Source organism: Brachyistius frenatus, unplaced genomic scaffold (genome assembly GCF_029030835.1).
Source record: "Brachyistius frenatus isolate BFR_SWC_R1_liver_20210118 unplaced genomic scaffold, ASM2903083v1 Contig_33, whole genome shotgun sequence".
NCBI lineage: Eukaryota > Metazoa > Chordata > Actinopteri > Embiotocidae > Brachyistius > Brachyistius frenatus.
The window spans coordinates 625,962-636,481 of record NW_027210632.1 but is presented as its reverse complement, the minus strand read 5'-3'; positions in this window follow the sequence as shown (position 1 = coordinate 636,481).

The window sequence follows — 10,520 nt, the reverse complement described above, 5'->3', positions numbered from 1 at the left end:
GTTAAATGAAAATGTACACAATTTTTCTGAATATACTTGTTCAGTCGGAGTTTATGTTTCCCAAATCCGTTTGTGCAACCCTGCAGCTCAATTCAAACGCTGCAAGTTGTGCCGTTTGCGCCGATATACCTGTTATGCATACCTGCCTCCTTCCAAGTATCCAGAGATAGAGAGGCTACTGAAACCTCCATCCATCCGTCCATTATCTAGAGGCTGCCTGCGTTATCCTGAACCGTCACGGGGGTGGCGGAAGCCTATCCCAGCCGAGTTCAGGCCGAGGGCGAGGTCTACTTAAACATATTAAATATTAAATAATAATGCATTGCAAAGAGTTATGAATAAAAAATTAAAAAAAAACATTCAAAAAAAAAAAACAATTCGAAAATTGTATACCTGCGCACAGGAAATACACGATTAGTTTATTCAGACTGATTGGTTTATTCAGATTGTGTACACAGCGATACACGCCCGAGACACTTTCACTTTTGTTGGCACCGTGTCACAAAACTAACTGTTAAGGATGAACCTTCTTCAGACTAAAGTTCACTGATCGGTAGTATCGTACCGCTTTCCATTATAACGGTGGCGCTGCTTCAGCACCCCCTGCTGGTGGTACGCGGTTTATACCATCAGTCAAAATGGCTTTTTTTTTTTTTTTTTTTTTTTTTACAGTTACGTTTAAGTGTCGAGAGTTCCCCCTCATTACTGCAGGGGCAGTTGCACCCCCCCCCCCCCCCCCCCGAGGTTTACAGCAGCAACCGCGTCCGGCCGTGGATTCGACTGTTCAAAGTAAGACCCGTGTCGAAAAACACGAGACTTTTGCCTTGAACAACTGAAATAATCCCTTCGCATCTCTTATCAGTTTGGTATAACATCAGCGACCGTATGTCATAATGAGAGGTGTTCGTACAGTTGAATTTTTTCTTTTCTTTTCTTCACACGATCGGGTTACGATGTTCCACGTCTTACAGTGAGCGCGGGGGGGGGGGGGGGATAGGTCTCCGAGACCCTGCTTCTCAGTTTCACCGTTTTGAACTTGTGACCCCCGTCTTCGACAGCTGCTCTAACCGCTGGGCTTGCCTGCCGTGAAATGAAGAGTTTTGTTTATTCCGGACGCGGGCCTGCCTCTTCGCGCAGCTCAGCGAATCCCTCGTCCGATTCCACAACGCGTGCACTCGTGCGTAACGCGCGTGCGATGCGCGCGGGCGCTCCGCGGCCGGAGGGGCACCCCGCTCTTTTCCCTCGACTTTGCGGTGTTTTTTTTTTTTTTTTTTTTTTTCTTCTGCCGGTAAACCTCAGCTGTGAAGCACATGGTCCAGCTGGAGCGCGGGGGGGGAGGGGAGGGTGGGTGTGTGACTGCGAGGACACCGACGGGAGGAGGAGGGGGGGGGGGGTTTACCGGGAAACGCCTAAGCGTCAAGCGGAGCAAGGAAAACGCGCTCGCGGAGAGCCGACAGCGCCACAATCTCGTCCATTCAGAGGCGCTTTATATTTTAGCTGGCTGGGACACCCCCGGCTCTCTGTTCCTTGGCATGAAATTGCGGCGCTGACTCGCCTCCTCCTCGTTCATCAGCGGTTAAATCTCAGGGCTGGTTTTTTTTTTTTTTTTTTCCCCCAAAGCTATCCTTAGACAACAATCTTCATTGTTCCATTGTAAGGCAGTGGGACAGAGATAATCATAGTGCCGAGGTACACTGAGGATAACTGCACGCTAAACCAGAAGCCAGATGTGGCACCATGTGCTTTTGTTGTCTGTCAGTGGTCTGCGCCGCCTCTGATGTCAGGCACTCCTTAAACTCGCTGCCCTCTCTGATGCGGTTTGGGTTCGCCTTCCTTTCGCCCAGCTGGATGCTCGACTGCCAACGACCGAGCCCGACAAATGGGGGAACTCTTGACGGGCTGACCCAGCTGGAGCTCATCTGCAGAACCTACTCAAGGTGCCGGGCCCGAACCTTCCCCGTCGGGGGCTCTGAAAGAGGCGAAAAGAGCCCCCCCGCTCTCCCCTCCAACCCCCCACCGTGTAGCAACTGACGCTCTTGCTCCGCGACGCGTTAGATGGAGGACAGGGGAGCGGCTGGGGCTGCAGCTCCCGTTGCTCGCCCGAGGTCAAGGAGGGGAAATTGAAAATGTGTGCTGTGCGCCTTGCAGTCTTGCGTGACCCCTTGAATGCTGGATTTCTTTTTTGTTTTCTTTTTTTTTGTTATTTGTGTCATCCACAACATGTGCAAGAACAGCGCCATCCGCTGGCGGCTAACCTTTAATATCTACGGTTACGCTGGTCAACATTCACCACGGCTGGTGCAACTTGAGCTGAAGGATTTCAGATTTTCAAGTCACGGCTTTTATTGGAGAAACTGATTGTGATGTCTGTTCAGCATTGCTTCACACCCTGTCACGATTGTGATAGGTATATATATATATATATATATATATATATATATATATATATATATGGACTTATGGTTTTGTGTTACACCAAAGCACCAACCGACAGTGACATCGCCGCATGGTTTGCGAACGGCCACGATGAAGCGTTCCCATTTTGCCCGACGCCGCCTTGCTTGCTCGGAGCGGTTCGGAGCCGGAAGTGACCATGTTTGGACGAGCTGGGGAGGAGGAGCGAGTTGCGGATCCGATTCGATCCTTTATGTGCGGTCTACGAGCACGGGCTATTTTATTTTTTTATTATTTTTTATGAAAGCTACATGTTCGATTCAAATTTAATAGAATTTGTCCCCAATCACTTACACCTAACATAATTGTGATTGTCACCGTGGGCCAGAATGCCGACGCTGCATTTCCTTAACGTGTTTTAGATTGATGAACACCTTTCCTTGTGGTATATACGGCTCACTTCTGATGGGAAAACAAACATAATGTAAATCTGAATTATTTAGGTCATGAGATTTTTTTTTTTTTTTTTTTTTCACAACAACATGTACCGGGGGCCTGAAGCAAAGGCGAAATAATAGATTAGCAAAACATTCAATAACACCGGTGTTTTCCTTTCACATGTGAAAATGATATTCTACCTGGGACTATTCTGTTTTCAATAAGAGTATGAATCAATCCAAACATTGTTAATTATTCAGCACCTTATGTGGCCCTGCTGGTTCATTGTGCTGCGAATGAAAAGTTGGAGAGAAAATAGTCATTTTACTTCCACTTAAAAAAAAACTAAAAAAAAAGTAACATCGGCTTTTCTTTACCCGGGCGACAAACGGTGTAAGTACTCTGTATTTATACCGCAAGAGCTGTAAATGGGAGCGAATGTGACACGATTGTTTTTGCTGTTTTCTTTTTAATAATAATAATAATAATAATAATAAAAAAAAAGATGGCAGTATCACTTAAGTGGCCTAATACTGTACACTTTTGCACTGCCTCCGATGAATAATGTAACGACCAAATAGAGGTTGTATTTCCCCTGAGAGGAAGATGGAGAGAGAGAATGGGGGTGGAGGAGGAGGGGGGAGGGGAGGGAGGAGACAGGGAGTGGCGTGGTTCGAGCTGGCACGCTCTCTGGCTGCTCAGAGGTTTCACAGACAGGTGGGACGGACTGATGTTACCCACTTTTGTTTGATCTTAAAGCCAGCGCCCATGTCTGTGTGTCTCTTGTCTGCACGTGCGCGCGCCAGCGCCTGCATAACAGCGTGATGAGATTTGGCCTGTGCGCGCTCCGTGTGCAGCACCACGGTGCGACTGCATCGTCTGGCCTCTGATCTCGTACACCCATCGGGAATGAGAGGAGACAGAGAGGCCACTTTGATCTCCCAGGGACTTTTTTTTTTTCTTTTCTTTTTTTCTTTTATTTATTTATTTATTTTATTTATTTTTTTAAAGAGACTCTGCAGTCCTCCCTCTGCAAAATCTGCAGATCTTTTGTTTTTGTTTTTTGTTGTTTTTTTGAGATGCTAAACTGGAAGTCAAAAGAGAAAGGGCGCTTTGTTTAAATCGCATGTAAAATAGCGGGGGTTTTTTTTGGGGGGGGGGGGGGGGGGGGGGTTCTATATGGCTTTTTCAGATCGTGCGCTCGCATGCGAAAGCCTCCTTGTAAAAAACAAAAATAAACCACGGCTGTTGCACGCAGAATCAGATTAGATTCTAATTTCCATTTCTGTCTTTTGTTCAAAGCAGCAATGCGGCCATCAGACCTGGATGGGCCGTCAGCCCCCCCCCCACCCCCTCCCCCCCTCCCTCCTGCGGCACCATCGTTTCGGAGACGCACAGACTTTGCGCCACCTCCGTGATCGGTTTGGTTGAAAGTTTAGCTACTTTTTTCTTAGTCTGTATGCTGTTAACATGGACCATAACATTGGTTTATAATGTTAAATATATCCTTCAATTAAAAAAACAAACAAATACACAACAGGCAGCCAATCACACGCCACCGGTGTCTGGCCGCTGCCATACATTTAGTGTATTTCTTTTGTGAACATGCGAAATTCAAACTAATCTGGAATAAACACTTCCAGCAGTATAAACTTGTTTTGGCTATAGGGATCAAGCCTATTCTTTCTCAGTGATAGTATCATCTGTATCTGACACATCCAAGCTCAAAAGATGAATTGCAGGCAATCAAAGTTTAGATTTGGAACATCCAGAGGACTCGTCTCTGGATACCTCCGGAGCCAAACAAAAAGCTTTCGTAAGTCAAGTCGTAGAGAGTTCCAGGCAGATGTTCAACACCTGCTTTGGTTTTCATGCTAAGTTAAAAAAAAAAAAAAAAAAAAAAATGAATCGAACTTTTAAAACCTAAACTCTAAAAATAGGTGTATCATGTAGGTGATAGTATATCCTAGTTCACTCTGGAGGGGTAAAGCTTTTTGCCGTGAATAGGCAGTATGTTGTATTGTTAACCTATTTTAACACCTGCAGTAACATAAAAACACCAGCTCACTTCCCACATCAAAGGCATACTTCTCTCGAACTGTTCGACCCGTCTTCAAAGTATTTTCCAAACCTTTTCTCTCAAACCAGCAGTAAAACTCCGAAGGAGGCGGAGAGGCCCCAGTTGGTTTCTCCCCGTAGCGCTCTGTGTGTGTGTGTGTGTGTGTGTGTGCGTGCGCGTGTGTTGCCATGGCGCTCGGGCGGTGTTGACACTGAAGGGTGTAAACAGGAGGAGAAGGAACAAGGCATCGGTGTGTGGGGGAATCGACCAGGTCACGTACAGGCTCCGGCAGACGACGACGGGTCTGGGCTGCGGGGCGGATCGGTGAGACTGGAAGGTTCGCCGGTTTGATTCTGTGTGTGTGTGTGTGTGTGTGTGTGTGTGTGTGTGTGTGTGTGTGTGTGTGTGTGTGTGTGTGTGTGTGTGTGTTTCCCCCCCCCCCCCGCTGTGAGAAGCTGAATCCACACTCTTTAGCCACTTTAGAGAAACAAGACTCCTGTTTGTCCGCTGCATTTCCTTAACCGGCGTGACTGATTTTCATTTGCTGATAATGTGAACGATTGATTATTTCGAGCACGGACAGACTCGGGGTTTCCAAACGCTTTCGCGAAGTTGCCCAAACAATCAGACGACAATCATTTCACGGCGGAAGAAGAAGAATTTGACCATATCGCCGTTGCTTCGTTTGGGCAATCCGAGCCTGAACCCAGGCAATCTCAACATTTTCCATGTTGTTATTTTCAACACACACACACACACACACACACACACACACACACACACACACACACACACACACACACACACACACACACACAAAAATAGTTAATAAACAGGCCATTTGAATCTATGTTTATTCATTCTTGCCCGTTGGGGAAAAGCAACAAGCTCTAAAACCAGTATTATTCACCTTATGAGGTTTTTATGTTAGTGGTTGCCTATTTACACATGCAGCAGACATAGCAGCATTAGCGTTCATTTGGAGCCATGTTTCTGGCCTCCTGACAAAAGTCCAAATATTTGCTGTATTTACGTTTTAGTCTCTGTGAACACCTGAGAGATACATCATCGTTGTTTTTTTGGGGGGGGCTATTTAATGCAACAGTATGCTACTTCACTAATTGCTAACAACAGGTAGTGCTCAGTGGGCCTATCGGAGCTTTTTTTGTTCTATTTTTTTTCTGGAAAAAAAAAAAACAGCAGCTGGTAAAGAGGCCGGTTGGAACGGTGAGACTGAAATCAAACTGAAGTTGCGGGGAGTAAAAAAAAAAAAAAAAAAGGACGAGCTTAAAGGTGCTAAAATGTGCAGGGTCAGCTAATAATCTGCTGTGGGTTTGTCACGATTAGCAACCTTTTTCACGCTCTATGTACTCATTTGAATAGAGATATTTCGCCATTTTGCAGGTTTAGTTTTAAAATTCTGTATTTTTGGTGTGTTTGCAGATGATTTTTATACTTTTAACTTGACTTTTTGTCCTTGTATCTGCACTGTAAGAGGCGGACGCTGACAATCTAAATGGCAAAGAAGAACGGGACAATCCGAATTTGGGGGAAAAAAGGAAAGTACTAGAAATGTTAAAGTACATAATAATAATAATAATAATAATAATAATACAAATGCAGTATGGTCTCTTAACTTCTCTGATGTGACATTAAGAGGCAACATAGCCCTTTAGCAGCAGGAATTAGACCACATAATGAAATGGGTCCAAATGGAAGGTACTGTACATGAAGAAGTGCTCAGTGTTGAATCATGAACAGATCGGATACATGCGAGACAACAACTTTGTCTCTGAGTTGCAGACTGTGACAGACTCGCATGCTGTTGTGGAGGCTGAAGTAGAAGGTTGGCTCTTGGCTGATGAATGGGTTGCTAAATAAGTGCATATGTATATATAACTTCACTCTGCAAGTATTTGTTTTTGTCGTTTTAAAAGTGCTCAATTTGCGGCATCGTCTAGCTCTTAAAAGGCAGTCAGTCGCACAGTCAAACTGCAACCCTACTACTGCTGGGTCACCAAAACGGTCTCACATCTCCGTCCAGCTTCCTCAACGTGAGTTAGTCTGATCCGCGTTTTATTGGGTAGTTTAGTAGATGTGTTTCATTGCAGCGTAATAAGAGAGGACATGAGTCTCTTATGAACCCTTCAAAGCCACACGGCCACATGAAAGCAATGAGAAGCCTATCGCAGCCACAACAACAGACATCAATTCCCTTTTCCCCCCTTATTATAATCGACTGGATATGAAACAGGCCCGGGCTTCTGTGTCGCTCTTGTATGGAACTCATTTCCTGGCTGTTATCGGTTCATATGGCTTCGTTTTTTCCTGGACGGGAACCCTAGAAAAGAGAGAGCAGCGATCAGGGGAGGGCTCAGCAAGCTTAGCCACGCTGACCACCCCGGCGATGGCCGTTACGCAACCGACAGGGCTACTTTCGGTCAGCGCGAGGGGTCGATTCGGGTTCAGTTCAACAAACTCAAAAACAAAAAAACCTACCTTTGTGATCGCAGCTTTGGTGAAAAAAAAAAAAAAAGTCAACGACATTAATTTGGAGGTTTGGTGGTCTTTCGTTGCAAAGTGGAGCTCGGACAGCGGGGGTTTCCGGGAAAGAGTGCATTCTGTATTGAAGGCTGTGCTGATGAGTCTGCAGTCGGACGGAGCGAGAGGGAGAGAGAGCAGCGCTGCTGGGTCAGCTAAGCCTTGCCTGTCACCTCCCCTGTCAGCTCAGCACTTTTGGACATATATATCTGGCATGCAGAGCTGCTGGTCCGGCGACATGCCACTCATTCCCAACTGCAGCCAGTGCAGCTAAAGCCTCTTACTTCCTAACTCCCTCTATTAACTTTTTACAGTCGCAAAATAATACAAAAAAAAAAAGGTATAAAAACCGCCACCAGAACAACCTGTAGTTCATTTCCTCTAGTTCATTTCCATGGAATTGCTGCTATTGAACAATAATAGGGAAATGATTCAGAGCGGACTCTGCTATCTCTTTAATGTCTCCTCTAAATAAGGCATCCGTATGCAACATGTATAGACGGATATGCCATTTATTGGACAAATTAATATTAATAACAACAGAGGACAGACTTAAGAAGATAGTACTAAATAATTGCATTAATTGCCATGACCGTCATTCTCCCGATCCCATTAACTTTAAATCAGCGGTCATCAAGTGGTTACTTTAACTTAATAAAGTATATTTACTTTTAATTTCATTTCATTATAGCTTCCTTTTAAATTTTTCTATTTTTCAAGAAGAAGAAATGCATTGTGAGCAATTCATATTTGCAGTATATGCTCTCTTAAACAAAACTCCGCACTTCCTGTTACAGGCAGGTTAAGCATTTTTTTTTTGTATCCCTGTTTTCTTTTTGTATTACAGCTTGTTTTGCAATAACCATATTCGCGTCGAAAAGCTGCCTTCAGAGTCTTAGAAGACATCATCGTATTTGTGTAAACGGAACTTCATGGGTAGAAATCAGTGCTCCTTTAACATCCGACCAAGGTCCGACCACTGGCAGGCCTTCCTCCCCATCCTCCTGTCTTTCCAGCATCGACCACTACGTGGCACCCTGGTGGCGCGGGATGCAGTCTGTCAGCCGTCCCACTGTTGTTGCCCCCCCCACACACACACACACACACCGACTTAATTGGCAGAAACATCTGGACACACGTGCAATTCAAAGGCTGGACACAGCTGTAGACAGGAATCATCCAGCAGAGCGTTTTCCTTCAGGCGGGCCTCTCTTATTTTACTGTTCTGACTTGGTGCCTGCGTGGGCCTTTTTTGTTGTTGTTTTACCTCAGGAGCCTGAATCTTTTGGTTTACGATGGGCACCGGTAGAAAGACATTGATCCTCACAGCAGTTACGTAAAGAACACTGTGACTTCCTGTTACGTTCTGTTGTTATAGAACATGCCCTCCGGGTGACGATCCGGAGTCAGATAAGCTTTGTTTGTGTTTGTCTCAAATGGCGCACATAAGGGGCCTGATCCAGAATCCGTTTTTTTTATTTATTTTATTTTTTTTATCATGCAGACCTCAACATAAATGGATGCTTGCATAAAAAAAAAAAAAAAAAAAATTGTGCATGTGGGGGGGCGGGGGGGTTGTCGGGATGTTATATGTTACCACGACTGCAGCTACATGACCGTTGCTCCTTTAGCAGCTCCTTCTGGGATACATTGGTCCGTAAAGTCAGTGAGTGCCCCCCCCCTCCCCTCCCCTCCCCCAGTCCTTGACGCCACAGGAGCATTGTGGCAGGTTATTCCGGTCCGATAGCCGACCGATAAAACGACGGCGACATTTCATTTCCAGGTATTTACCCTTTCTCCAGCCTGCCGTAAGCCGCCGAAGTTGTGAGGAGAAAAAAGAGGAGAAGAGCTTCCGGTGTTTCGCTCCGCCGCTCAAACTGCAAATTAAGCGCGTGACCAAATGACTGCACAGCTTGATCTGGCAGGTTTACTTCATGCTGGATCCCAGTCAGGTTCCCGTGGCCAAGCGATCGCAGCTCCAGCTTGGCCTACATCCTGTTTCTGGGGCTCTGTAGTGATGGCTGTGAATGGCTCTGGTAGCAAAACAAAAAAAAAACCAAGAAAAAAAACACTGTGGAAGTGTCTCTGGTTGTGGAGAGAGGCAGTGATCAGCCCACTCACCAGCCTGCCGCTGCCCCCGCACACAGACACACACACACACACACACACACACACACACACACACACACACACACACACACACACACACACACACAACAGGGGAACGTTGTATTGGTAACGAGGATGGCTCTGATGCAGTCATTCAGATCATCAGGTGGGAAATTAGAAATGAAAAAATGACATCGTGAAAGGAATTTTGATTTAATTGATTGCATTAAAAGCATGAAAAGCCGTTAGATACCCCCCCGCACACACACGCACACACACACACACTCACTCACATGACTCTTTCCATCTTGCTCCCGCCCACTCGCTGACACACTCTCACACACGTTTGTACATGCCAATACAGTACTCCCAGATGGACTACTACCAGAGCAGGGATTACATAACAAAAGCATGTTTCAAACTTCAAACTCTGAACGGTGAGGCGCAGCGAGAAGACTCTCTTCCACGCGAAGACGCGTTCGTGCCATCCACTGCCGATGAGCTCCCCCGGCTTAAAAATGATCACCTCTGCACTGCGGCTTAAGCGTCAAGGCTGAGGTTAAAGGTTCATTTTGGTCAGTTTCAAATTTTGGGTCTGGTTTGAATCGTTTTGGGAACCGTTTTTGTCACCGCACGCTCCGAAGTATTTGCACTGAAATGAATACAGCAACCTCTGACAAAGTCAAGCATGAGCAGTCAGACGGGTTGTAAACAAACCCACCACGTTTTGCTGGGCTCACTGTGCCAGAGCGGGCATTTCCTCGCCCCACCGGTCGATCGATTTGGGTAAAAAAATATTACAATCTGGCCAAAATGTGTGTTTCCATCCCAGCAGCAGCGCAGGCAGCAATAAGTGTCGCGCTTTAACGCCCCGCCGTTTTCTTTTCCTCCGGATGAAGAAATAAAATGTTTACAGTTCTCGATATCCGGTTGAAATTTATTTCCATTTTTTTTTTTTAAGAACTTTAAAATCCAATCA